Below are 12,943 nucleotides of genomic sequence, written 5' to 3'. Positions count from 1 at the left end.
TGCTGACCAATTGTAATGGCTTTCTTTCTGTTTTGGGTAACAGGATCCAACTCAGGGGCACTCAACCTCTGAGTCACCTCCCCAGCCCAATTTTGTATTTTATTAGAGACAAGGTCTCACTGAGTTGGCTAACACCTTGCCCTTGCTGAAGCTGGCTTTTAACTCGTGATCCTCCTGTCTGGGCCTCCAGAGTGGCTTCCACGCCTGGCTCTAATGCTGGCCAGTTATAATTAGAACCATAAATTTTTGCAGATTGTATGGTTAGGAAGAATTATCCTTATCTCTCTGAGTTTGGGGATCTCATCTATGAAAGGGCATGCAAAAGTCCCCCCACTCACCACCAGGGTAACTTGAGTTCCTCTTATTGACATCATTTTGGGCCTGCATTTCTCCTGAAGACAACAGGTGATTTGCTGAGGAATGTGATATATCCTGTCCACTTAGGCCAGGCAGGGCTGCAGGTAAATTGCTTCTTGGAAAAGAAAGCATGTGAGGGTCAGCACAGTGGGCCCATTTTACATAATTATTCTCTTAACCTCATGTTCCTGCCATTCCCATCTGTCTGTTCCCTAACATCATGATGTGCTGTCCTTATCAAATGTCCAAAGGAGTAGAACTATCCTGTCTTGGATTAGAACCTATAGATCTATGAACCAAACTTCACCTTTTATCTTTATAAGTGAACTGTCTCAGGTATTTTGTTATAGTAATGGAAAGTTTGCTAATACACCTGGATTATCAATCTGAGAGAAATTCCTGTTTGACTTTCTGAGCATTCCATCTCTACCTACCCCCTTAGGCAGTAAGTGACAGTGAAAGAGTAAAACATACAATCCTCATGGGCTTTAGGGTTGGCTACATAATTTGTAGTGATCAGTGTAAAATGACAATGGAGATTCCATGTTCAGAAAGTATTAAGAAATTCAAGATGGCAACAGTAAAAGTGACGGGCCCTTCTAAGCACAGGCTCCTGCACCTGTCACACAGCACATATCCATGAAGCTGGTTCTCCTGGGCCTTTCATTTCATTATAATCTCTTTTAAATAAGGCTTCCAGATGTATTCACAATTGATTGTCTTAGCTCTCTTAGATTTTTTAGAACGAACATCTGCTTTACATCTTTCGTTTTTACTAGGTACAGTGAGTAACATTCTCTGATGCAAAATTGGTAATAAAAATTATGTACATCTGTTCTGGGTATTGAGAGGGAAAACCTGGGAGTCTTTTTGTGTGCATCTCTGCTAAGTCACATTGCTCTTGGAAAGTATGGTGATAAAAATTTTAATTGAGATAATAAGTTCACAGGTCAATGTTGATGTTAACCTCAGCAGTTCTTTTGCACCTTAACCCTTTCTTGAAACTCATTCAAATGCATACTTTAAAAAAAAAAAAAAACCCTAAGGTTTGCTTTTGGAGCAAAGTTTCTGTTTGTGGGCAGTCCTCTTAGGAAATTTAAATATAGGCAGTCACCCTTTCTCCAGGGTAATAGCTATTGTAAAAAATAAAGAAAGAAAAAAAGAACTTTTCTTACTTACATAATAACAAATATTTATTGAGCACCTACTCAGTGTCAGTCATTGTATTAGGCAATGAGGATACATTAGTGGATAAGGGGCTACTGAGACAAAAATCTTTGACCTTTTGGATCTGACATTCCAGTAAGAAGCAGCATTCAATAAAATCATTACAACTGGTAAGGGGCAATAAAACAAGATAAGGAGAGTCCGGAGTGTGAAGGGGTGTGGTTATAATTTTTAGTATGATGTTCCAAGACAGGCCCTGCTCATGAGGAGATATTTGAGCAAAGACTTGAAGGAAGAGAAAGTGAGCCACATGGCTATTCAGATAAATAGGGGAAGAGAAGTGACAATAAAAAGACTAATATTTGCGAGGACCTTGAAGATAGAAGTATTTGGAATGTTCCAGACACATAAAGAAAGTTAATGTGGATGATGTGAAGAAAAAAAAGAAGGAAAGTGGTAGATGAGATAAATATAAGCACACAGATTACATAGGTCTTTATAGATCATTTAAGAAGGAGATCAGAAGTATCTATTAAATAGTAAACTAAAAACAAATTTTCAGTGGCTTGCAAAAGTTTTCATCTGGGAAAGTAGAAATGAGAAATATCTGCTAATTCTTAGAGTAAATACTTTAAGGAACATATGGTAGGATATAGTTTTCCCATCACATTTGCAAAATAGCACATGGTAATTCCTTTGACCTTGAATTAGTTATCTTTTGCTCCATAAAAAAATAAGCTCCTAATCTAGCAACTTCAAAATATTTATTGTTATTATTATCCCACATGGTTTCTGTGGGCTGAGGACCTGGGTCTGAGCAATGGCTGGGTGTTTTCATCTCAGAGTCTCACATGAGGTTATAGATGAGCTCTTGGATAGGGCTGCTGTGACCTGGAAGTTTCAGTTTAGAGGATTCTATTCAAGCTGTAGACAAGGGTTCTCAGTTCTTCTGAGGCTTTTGGACAAAGCCCCCAGAATCTCATCACCCGGGCTTCTCTTGAGGGCTGCTTGGACCATGACAGCTATCTTCCTCCCGACTGGGTGATTAGAGATTAAGAGAGGGGGCATGACTAAATAGGAGTGTGTTCTTAACTGAATCCTGAACATATCATTTCTTCTGGAGTTGGTTACTCAGACTTAGCCTGGTACAATTGTCACTGAAAACTCACTTCTTGTCCCCAATCAGTGCCAATCCAATAACTGGGACACAGTTTTGAGAAAAAAAGAAAAAATAAGTTTCATTGTTTTACTAGCAAAAGACACAGAGAAGTCCTGTCCCAGAGGCTGTGTTCTGCCCTTCTGGGAGAACAGAGTGTTTTTTAAGAAGTGATTCAAAGACAACATTCCACATGTCCTCTGTCTGGAGTTGTGATTCAATTTGGGAGATAGTCATTTCTGAGATCTTCTGGCACCATCCCCAAAGTCTGAACTATTTCATTCCTGTGGTGAGTGTGTGCTCAAGCACAGAACTCTGCCCAGGAAGAGGAAGAAATGCAATCCTATTTCCCCTGAGATTAGGGAGGGGGAGAGATTAAGAAGGAGGAGAAAAAGAGGAAGAGAAACATATCTTTTTAAAAATAAATTGCAATGGTAGGGAAGCAAGGGCTGTATTAAAAACATAAGTGGACTACTGTTACACAACGTGAGAGGTGGAGATTATGGGGGGTGTGAATACCAGTAAGTGGGCACCATTGGGCACCATCTTGGAGGCAGCTACCACAGCCTTATATTTGATGTTTGTGGCCCAGTAACAGACATGGTCATTTTTTTGTGTGTGTTTGGGAAAATACTCCAGAACTTATTCCATTCTCATAAATCCCTCTCAGACTTTCTGATAGTTATATATTACATATTATAATTTATGTCATCTCCTGAACCTTCCAGGTTTTTCTGAGTTTTTAATCATTTTACTTCATTCCTAAATGCTTTTGCTGTTAGGCTGTCTGCTTTCAGATTTACTTAATAAATTTTCATGTTTATAATAAATTGCCAAGCATCATGCCTTCTAATCAGTTTACCAATTTTTTAATTTGTTCTTTTTAGATATACATAACAGTAGAGTGTGTTTTCACATATTATACAAACATGGAGTATAACTTCCCACTCTTGTGGTTGTACATGATGTAGAGTTACACTGGTCGTATATTCCCATATGAACATAGAAAAGTCATGTCTGATTCATTCTACTGTCTTTCCTATTCCTGACCCCTTCCCTTCATTCCCCTTTGTCTAATCCAAAGAACTTCTATTCTCCCCCACTCCTTATCCTGTGCAAGCATCCACATATCAGAGACAGCATTCAGCCTTCAGTTTTTGGGGATTGGCTTATTTCACTTAGCATGATACTCTCCAGTTCCATCCATTTACCAGCCATAGTTTTATTCTTCTTTATGGCTGAGTAACATTCCATTGTGTTGAGAGCCACAGCCGAGTTGGGATGGCGCCTAGCATTTTGCCAGTACTTTTGAGTTCCAGTTGAGCTCTAGCAGGGATTCCTGGAGAGTTAGCATTGGTTGGTGAAGTTCCAGTAGAGGGAGTTCCAGTTGGTGTGTGGTGTGTCCCGGAGAAGGCCGCGTGGGTGTTGTTCGTGGGAGTTAGGAAATAAAGTTTGTTCCTGCTTGAGTGGCTTGTAATTTGTGCCTAGCCAGACTGTGGCACCATTGTGTATATATACCACATTTTCATTATCCATTCATCTTTTGAAGGGTACCTAGGTAAGTTCCGTAGCGTTCCTATTGTGAATTGAGCTGTTATAAACTTTGTTGTATCTGTGTCACTATAGTATTCTGATTTTAAGTCCTTTAGGTATATACCAAGGAGTGGGATAGTGGGTCAAATGGTAGTTTCATTCCAAATTTTCTGGGGCATCTCCATAAGGTCCTTGCTTAGCATCTGGATGGCCATCTTCAGTGACAGCTGCCAATTTAAGAAAAAGTTTCGCTTTCCCACCCAAGAGCCTTTCACCACTCCCTCATACCAACCCAACCCCTAACTGCCTGCATTCGGACCCCCTGGGCTGTGATTCCTGAGGCTGTCCCATAAAAGTCTTGGAACCCAAGCCTGTTTTGCCTCTCTCCGCCATAGAGAGAGATGGCCTTTATTTGTCAGCTTGACTATAAACTCTCCTGGTGTACCTCTGCCTGGTCTCTGTCTTTCATTTCTCACTTACTTGTCTCTCATTCCTTGCTTTCCCTTCAGTCTCCATACTGTTTTCCAAGTGGTTGCACCAATTTGCTGTCCCACCAGCAATGGATGAGTGTACCTTTTCCCCCACATCCTTGCCATCATTTATTGTCAACTTTGTCCGATCCTTACAATAGATAGTATCATCATTCCGTTTTATAGATGAATAAACTGACAAACAGAAAAGTTAAAAGCTACTTGCTCAAGGTGATGCATCTAGTAACTGCTGGGTCTAATATTTGACTCTAGTGGACTCTGACACTAGTCAGCACAATGTGTCCTCTGCAGTTCTTTATACTATCATATGTTTCATAGAATCCTGCACTTTCTCAAGGCATTCCTTTTAATTCATGAGTACTCAAGTTACATTAGAGAGTCCAAACAGAATCAGCTAAAAATTGTCAAGTACTTTGAGAAAGATGCAAGGGTTAATCTGGGGACAGTTTGAATAAATACCCATTTTATAAGAGATGAGTTCTCCAGTGAGTGTTCTCATGCTATGAGGAATTTTGCATCTGGGCAGAACCTCAGGATTACAGGGTTTCAGATAACAAATACACAGATAGGAAGGAACTTCTCCATTATCTCTAATCCTTACAATAATTGCCCAAGGTGGAATCATTATCCTCACATTACACATGTGGAGACTAACAGGTAAGGTGATTAAGGAACTCATTCAAGATCTCCAATAGTAAGTGGACGTGGTGAGGTATTTATTGAGTCCTCAGGCCTCAGAGCCCATATGGGTTCTTTCACCTACATCAGGCTGCCCTCTGGTACTCCAAGACCTATCTTGTTATTTCTTACTGCAATTCTTGCTGTGCATTTTCTTTCTTTCTTTTATGAAGCATGTCTTTGTAGTGCAGTCTGGGTTTCTGTGTTCCCATAAAGCTTACAGGAAAGCATGATATTCAATTACTCATGGGAGTCACTGGGTTCTTTTTGAGTTGATTTGGTTTTTATCTTTAAAATTTTTCTCCCTTAGCGCCAGGCATGGTGGTGCTTGCCTGAAATCCCAGGGACTTGGGAGGCTGAGGCAGGAGGACCATGAGTTCAAAGCCAGCCTCAGGAATGTATTAGGGCCCTAAGCAACTTGGCAAAACCCTGTCTCAAAACAAAAAATAAAAAGACCTGGGAATGTGGCTCAGTTGTTAAGCATCCCTAGGTTCAATCTCTGGTAACTCCCCACCTCCATTTTTTTTTTCTTTATTATGGCCAGGGACTTTCTAGGCAATTAGTTGCCTAGTGTCTGTGTTGAAGTTTTTTTTTTTTTCTTTTAATAATTATTGTTTTTAACCTCGAATTTTATACCTAAATGTTTTTATACCTAAATCATTGCCATTTCCTTGCCCTTTATATTGGCAACATTCTTTACAGATGATATAAATTCTGAACAAGAAATTATGTTACATAAATTTCTAGGTAAGAGACTTTCAAACTTTCTTTCTGGCCAAAAGAGAAGAAATGTGTGATCAGCTATCAGTATTAGTAGCAATTGTCGAGTTGGCTCTGTCAATTTTCTTAGCCACAGAAGAAAAGCTGTGAGAAATGCAGAATATCAAAGGGGAAGGCAGAAATCCACCAGCTAAGCTCTGATGATGAAAGAAAACTGCACCCATGAAAAGCCACAGCATGTACCTTTCTCCAAACAGTTAATGGAACAAATGCCCCGAGAATCACCTGAAACCATGAGTGGTTTCTATGGAAACCTCCATCCATTTCTGTTCTGATGACATTTGAATAAATGTGAATAGACCAATGCTTTAGCTTTGCTGCGTGCACACACAGTGGAGATGGCACTAATGGGTTTACCTTAGAATCATTATTAACCACAGCAGCAAAAGAGTGTCATTCTGTCTTCACGCACAATTCCACACTCCTCCTTTCTTCCAAAGAATCTGGGATCAGTCGACAAAAACAGTACTTCTAACATGACTAGAACATATTGTAGGAGGCTAAAACTCCTTTTTCTCATTCTTGTAATAATTCCAAATAGCAGATAATTGACATTTTCATAGTCTAAGAAAGTAATTCTGGTGTCTTTTATTCTGTGAATATCATTTATGCCAAGGCCACATTCTGCTTTAATAGCTATCTGTTTCCCTCCAGTTAGATGGATCCTGCAAGAATTACATGCCTAGGACTTCTCTTTCCTGTACAAATATCACTTTATCCCAAGGGAGAGATATAAGAAAAAGAAAGGCTGACAGCAAAGGGACGAACAGAAAAACTAGAATTAGATGAAACTTGTGAAAACAAGGGTGACCCATACTGACTGTAAATCATACCCTATCCTTAAAAATAATAGGAAAACCTTTATCTCAAGCAAGATATGATGAAGAGATTTGACTTGCAATCAGATCACAGGCTGTGAACTGCAGAATAATTTGGTAGTATTGCTTTGAGGGAATACTTGATTTAAATGATTTGATTTGATTAGCACTCTCAATATCACATTTGTTTACAACAGAGTCTCTAAGGCAGTTCTTGAGCTAAGACCCTAGGTAATGCCAAATGACATAATGGAGTGGATGCAACACGTTCTTGTATTTGAATAAACATGGGTTTTTGCACTTGTTTGTTTACTGGCTTTGTGACCTTAGGAAAGTTATTTATCCTTCGTGAGCCTTAATGTCATCATGTATAAATTAGAAATACTAATTTCTAGTTCTGGAGTTGTTATGAAGATTAGAAATAATGAGTAAACAGTGCTTGGATCATAGGAGTTGATTCATAATGGTAGCTATAATTGTTTGGCAATAAAGTTTCCTTTTGGGGAAAGATTCAGAACCAGTACTCAACTTTATATATATATACACACACACACATATATATATTTTAGTTCTTGATGAACCCTTATTTTATTCATTTGTTTATATGTGATCCCGAAAATTGAACCCAGTGCCTCATATATGCTAGGCAAGTACTCTACTACTGCGCCAAAACCCCTGCCTATTATTTTATTCTTTGTTTAAGTCCTTAGACAAAAATAATTTCATACTTGAAGATTGTATCCCTTCTATTTCTATTTCATTTTTTTAATTTCAAAATCAATTTTATTGTAGCCAAAACAGTGGAATTAACTGTACATAATAAACTATTTCATATATACACATTTTAAGTTATAGGAAAAAAGTTGATTTTGTTAGATAGTGTTAAACAACATTAAAATTGCATACATTAGTAACATAACTCAACATCCTTAATTTGGTATAAGTGGGACACATTTTTCTTGCTTTCCTATATTCTGCTAAATCACCATACCTAAACTGTTTTATAAAACTGATATGCTGAAATTTAACTTTACTGTTTTTTCTTATGCTCTGATTTCAAACAAAAACTTTTCATAAGTTTCCTCAATCTCTGGGTCCATCTCATCATCCAAATATAGATCACCACTCCCTGATAAATCTCTTCCATTTTCTTCATAATCTGGAGACGAGTCCTCTATTTCAAGTAGTTCTTGATATTTCTCTGGGTCATCTGGTTCAGCTGCTGCAGTGAAAGCAACACCATCACATGTATAAAATGTCGGTTCATTCATAAAGTGTTTGGATCATTTCAGGTGTTGCTCCTCTGTATGTTGAAGTTGCATGGACTCTAACCCAGTCACATGACCACAGTTCTACAAGCTTCAAAAGCATCTGTTTTACATCTCTGCTGCAGTTTGCATCTAACACAACATTTTCAATTCTCTGAATAATTTCTTCCATATAAGCCTTTCCTTTTTCCTTCCAGGCATCTTCCAAAACTGACCCTGTCAACTTCAGTAATTTCACTGCACAAATTAACTTGTCATCCATCAGATTAGAGAAGAGGGCAGTCAGCAATTCCCACAGACCAACCTGAAGGATATCTGCTCTTGTAACCTGTCCATTTGTTCCCTTGATTTCCGAATTAAGATCAAGTTCTCCCAGAAAGAGAACAAACACATGAAATCATTTTGGAGTCGCTTCATCTCCTTTTGCAGCCTGATCTTTAACTTCATCTTTGAAGTAGCAATTGGCGGAAGTTGCCATGCTGTGGGCTTATTGTCACATGATGGGGCAGGTAATTACTTAGGCCAGCTCCCATATAAGAGAAATTTGGAATAGAAGTAGCCTGTTGGTAGATGAGTTCCACCAGGTCTTGCAAAGCATCATCTATTGTAACTCAGCCATTGGGGTCTCTGCAAACTATTCAACTTCAGTTTCAAAATTGCCAGGCTGCTCTGTAAGATGATTCAAAAAATCCTGAACATAGAGTGGGATAATCCTCACAACCATCCTTGTAGGATTCTGTATAATTAGAAGAATAACCTAAAGTCTAAAATTCAGGGGCGTTCACAGACAGTTTAGACATTAACACAGGAGCCACAATCACCTGGAGTTTAGCCATTGCTGACTCCAAGTTCTGCTGTGGGATTTTATCCTGTGAACTAAGTGGAGCTCTCAGGGGACTTGTTTGTTCTGCCTCCCAAATGAACGCTTGACAGCTTTTCTTTTCCCCTCCATCTTTTTCAAGGAGTTGGTTAAATATGGGGGGGGACTTCTTTTACTATTTCTTAATCATCATCTTTGCTAATATCAATGCTGTATTTGTAATTGTGTAGTATCTGAGCCAACTTTCATTAACACCAGGGAAATAAAGTAATTTTCTAATGACCTTAACTTGTTTAGGTTTTATACATATAGTCATTCCTTCCCAGTCATAATTTCCTCTTATATTCTCACTGACTCTGCAACCTAGAGAATTTTTTTATGATGACATTGAGATTACACATATACAGTAAGAGGTGTTATGAGACATAGTATGGATGGCAGAGTGGGAAGCATGATTTCAGCTGTGAGATTTGGGGAGAGAGACTTTGAACCCCTGTCCCTCCGTATCTGCATGATCCTTTAAGAAGCTCAGATGGAATGTACTGTGGCATTAAGTTATTATGGGCAGAGATAAGATCAGTAGCCTCAAGTCTTACAGAACTGGCTGACAAATAGCAAAGTGAGTTCCCTGCAGCTTAACCAAACATCATCCTGCCAAGGGAGTTTTCCTTTGAAACCTAACCCACAGGTCCATGGAGGGGGCTATGACACAATGAAAGTGGGCCAAAAAATAAGGTGGACAATTTTAAAATCATTGCAAAAATGGAGTGTGGAAGCTAGCAGTGCACATACAAACCCTTAGTCTTGTCTCTTTAGTTTGCAGATGAGAATTTTCCTGATGAAATAAAGAGCACCTAAAGGCATCCAGCTATTGCTTGGAGAGTATGAATTTTACCTGGTATCATCTCTCACTTTCATCCTTCTTTCAAGGTCATATGTTGCATCTTGCAGGTAGATAGGCCCTTCTTGCTTATAAAACTAAAGCTGACTTTATTTTTTTCTTTATACAACTTAAAACACTGCTACTGCTCATCTATTTCACGAAGTCATTCCATAGAGCTATATAACTTTAAAAAGTTCACCTTGATTATGAAATTTTATAGCTCAGTGGTAGAACATGTCCCTAGCATGTATGATGCCTTCAGTTCTATCCAGTATTGCAAAAGGAAAAGAAAAAAATCAAATACATATTTTCACACTTACCAGTGATAAAGTTTGAGGTGCCCCCAAACTGTTAACTCATTAATTGCATAAGATATTTTATCTATTGAATCATATCATGATTGATAAAGATGGTAATTACCAAATGAAGAATATATGACTAACAAGATGATATATAATTAAAAAATGTGAACATTCTTTGAGCTCAAATTTTCATAATAGTCCTTGTGTTTATGCATGTACTATCCTACATTTTCAAGCATTTTGTCTGTTTTCTTATGAACATCTCAGTAAGAAATCAATGTTAGAGAACTAGACTTTGTAAATATATAATTGTTGAGTGAGAATTAAGTGGTGAAAGATTTGGTCTTTGGGGTCAGACAACTTGGATTCGATGCTGGCCTTACCATTTGTTTATTGTGACATTTTGGCCCATTTCCCCACTGGGTTTTAATGTTCTCATCTGAAAAATGATGAATTAGGGAAAAAGAATCAAATGAGATGAAATATATAAAATACTTGTAGTGCTCATTAATTTTGACTAATATTAATATTTGTATTTGGATTATTATTCCTATATGAAAAATTTGCAATACTGATTCCGTAAAATCTTGACACTTTTTGTGAATGGGTGTTTCAAATTAATTCTGTTATTGACGTTTTTTGAATTTTAGTGCAGGATTTACTCTAGTAGGTGTAGGATTTCACTTAACGTTCAGTTCATTCAAACAAAACAAAATATATATTTGCTAGTTTAACTAATCATTTGTGTGCTATTTAAGTTCTGACCACATGGGGGCAATATGGTACCTTTTATGATAAGGCATACAGCTGGAAGAAAAAAATTGTTTTAAAGCCATTAAGAATCATGGATACAAAATTAAAACTAAAGGCTCCATAATGATCCTCTTATCCAAATTTTCACTTACCAGTTGAAGGAATGGAGTTCCAAGGAGGCCAATTAGCAAGTCCAGTCACTCAATTGATGTCTTTTGAAGGTAGAACAAAGAACATTTGACATTAAGAGTAGCAATAATAATTACATTATCGAAGCACCTAGCTATTTTAGAAGATTATTTTTATTATATGTTAATATTTTGTGGGAAGATGTTTGGGAGGAAATTGAATATTACTGATAATGAATGAGCCTCTGAAATGGTCCTTTTTGGAAAAGTAGAAAAACACAAAGAATCTCATTTGTGAAAAGACTTAAATGTGCACTTGAAGGCAGGAGAGTGAACTGTGTGACTTCTCAAGGTTTTCATTAATATTTTGCTCACAACCATGTGTTTGTGACTTGTCTCAGAACTGCAGCACTGTGTCCAGGGAGCAGCAGCAATGGAAGGGCACATGTTGGTTTTGCCTGGAAATTTCCCAGTTTTATTTTTGAATCTCCTTTTCTCAGTCTCCCAATTCCAGGTACATGGCATTTATATATAACCACATATGCAACAGAATCATGCAAATACCTACTCACAAATGGTAGCTCCATAGTGGGAGGACTTGGGGCAGGGGATTGATTTAATTTTACTAGTTTTCCTCATGCACTTTCCTTTCCCAAACTTCCCCAATAAACACTTATTAGGAAGTATAGGTCAATGGCATGTTTTCTCTAGAAATCCAGTCCTCCGTTTCCTTCTGCCTCCTTAATATCTTTCAAATCTTTGTCATCCTTTTCTTCTCCTAGTCCATCATTTTGTCTCATCTCTATTACTGCATTAGCCTTGGAAATGGAAACTATGCTGAATAATGTTTTATTCAACAAATTTACATAGTTAATTACATAGTTTATGTGTCAACTTGACTGGGCCATGAGGTACACAGATAATTGTCCAAATAATATTCTAGACATTTCTGGATAGCTACTTTGGATAAGATATTTGAATTTTTAGACTGCATGAAGACAATTGCCCTCTGTAATGTTGGAAAGACTCATCCAATCAATAAAGGCCTGAATAAAGCTAAAGACTAACCCTCCCTGGGTGAGAGGATTCCTCCTGCCTGCTTGCCTTTGTACTGGGACACTGGCATTTTTTCTGCCTTTAGACTCAAATGGATCCATTAGTTTCCCCCGAGTCTTCGACCTGCTGGCCTTACTTTTAGAACTACCCAGCAGCAGCTTTCCTTGTTGTTAGGCCTTCAGACTCATACAAACAAAATCATGGGGGCCTCCTGTTTGCTGACTCACCCTGCAGATCCTGGGACTAGCCAGCCTCTCTAATTGTATGAGCCTGTTCCTCCTAATAAATCTCTCTCTCTCTCTCTCTCTCTCTCTCTATATATATATATATATATATATATATCCTCTTGGTTCTGTTTCTCTGGAGAATTCTAATACAGGCACATATCTCTTCAATGAATTTTCATTTGAAATCAGAGCATCCTTGGTCCAACAATTTATAAATTGAAAATAATCTGCTCAATACAGAAGCCCAGGTTCATGCTAGACACCAACCTTGAATCCTCAATTATTATCATTGTGGTGGGCATTTATTAGGTATTTAACAGATACGCGTTGAATGAGTGAAAACATAAATTTTATCAGTTATCCTGTGAAAGAATTTGTTTCTTTCAGAGTGACAGCATTTTTTCCTTCTCTCTATGTATGAGCCTGTTGAGGTTATTAACTTACTGCAAAGAAAGTGCTTATTATTTTGTTGCTAGGATACCACTTGGTCCAGCCACAAAGCTATACATATTATAATTTTAGGCCA

The 12,943-nt window shown here is 37.9% G+C and overlaps 1 pseudogene; it reads right to left on the bottom strand.

Annotated features, from left to right (window-relative positions):
* Positions 1 to 8,010: 8,010 nt before the first annotated feature.
* On the bottom strand, positions 8,011 to 9,099 carry LOC124102451 (polyadenylate-binding protein-interacting protein 1-like; annotated as a pseudogene).
* Between the last annotated feature and the right edge of the window lie 3,844 nt (positions 9,100 to 12,943).

The sequence above is a fragment of the Marmota monax genome, unplaced genomic scaffold, assembly GCF_021218885.2.
Source record: "Marmota monax isolate L192 unplaced genomic scaffold, Marmota_monax_Labrador192_F-V1.1 WCK01_AAM20220418_F8-fsc00002, whole genome shotgun sequence".
Classification (NCBI taxonomy): Eukaryota; Metazoa; Chordata; class Mammalia; order Rodentia; family Sciuridae; genus Marmota; species Marmota monax.
Note: the sequence above shows the minus strand (reverse complement) of the source record. Positions and strands in the feature narration are given on the sequence as shown.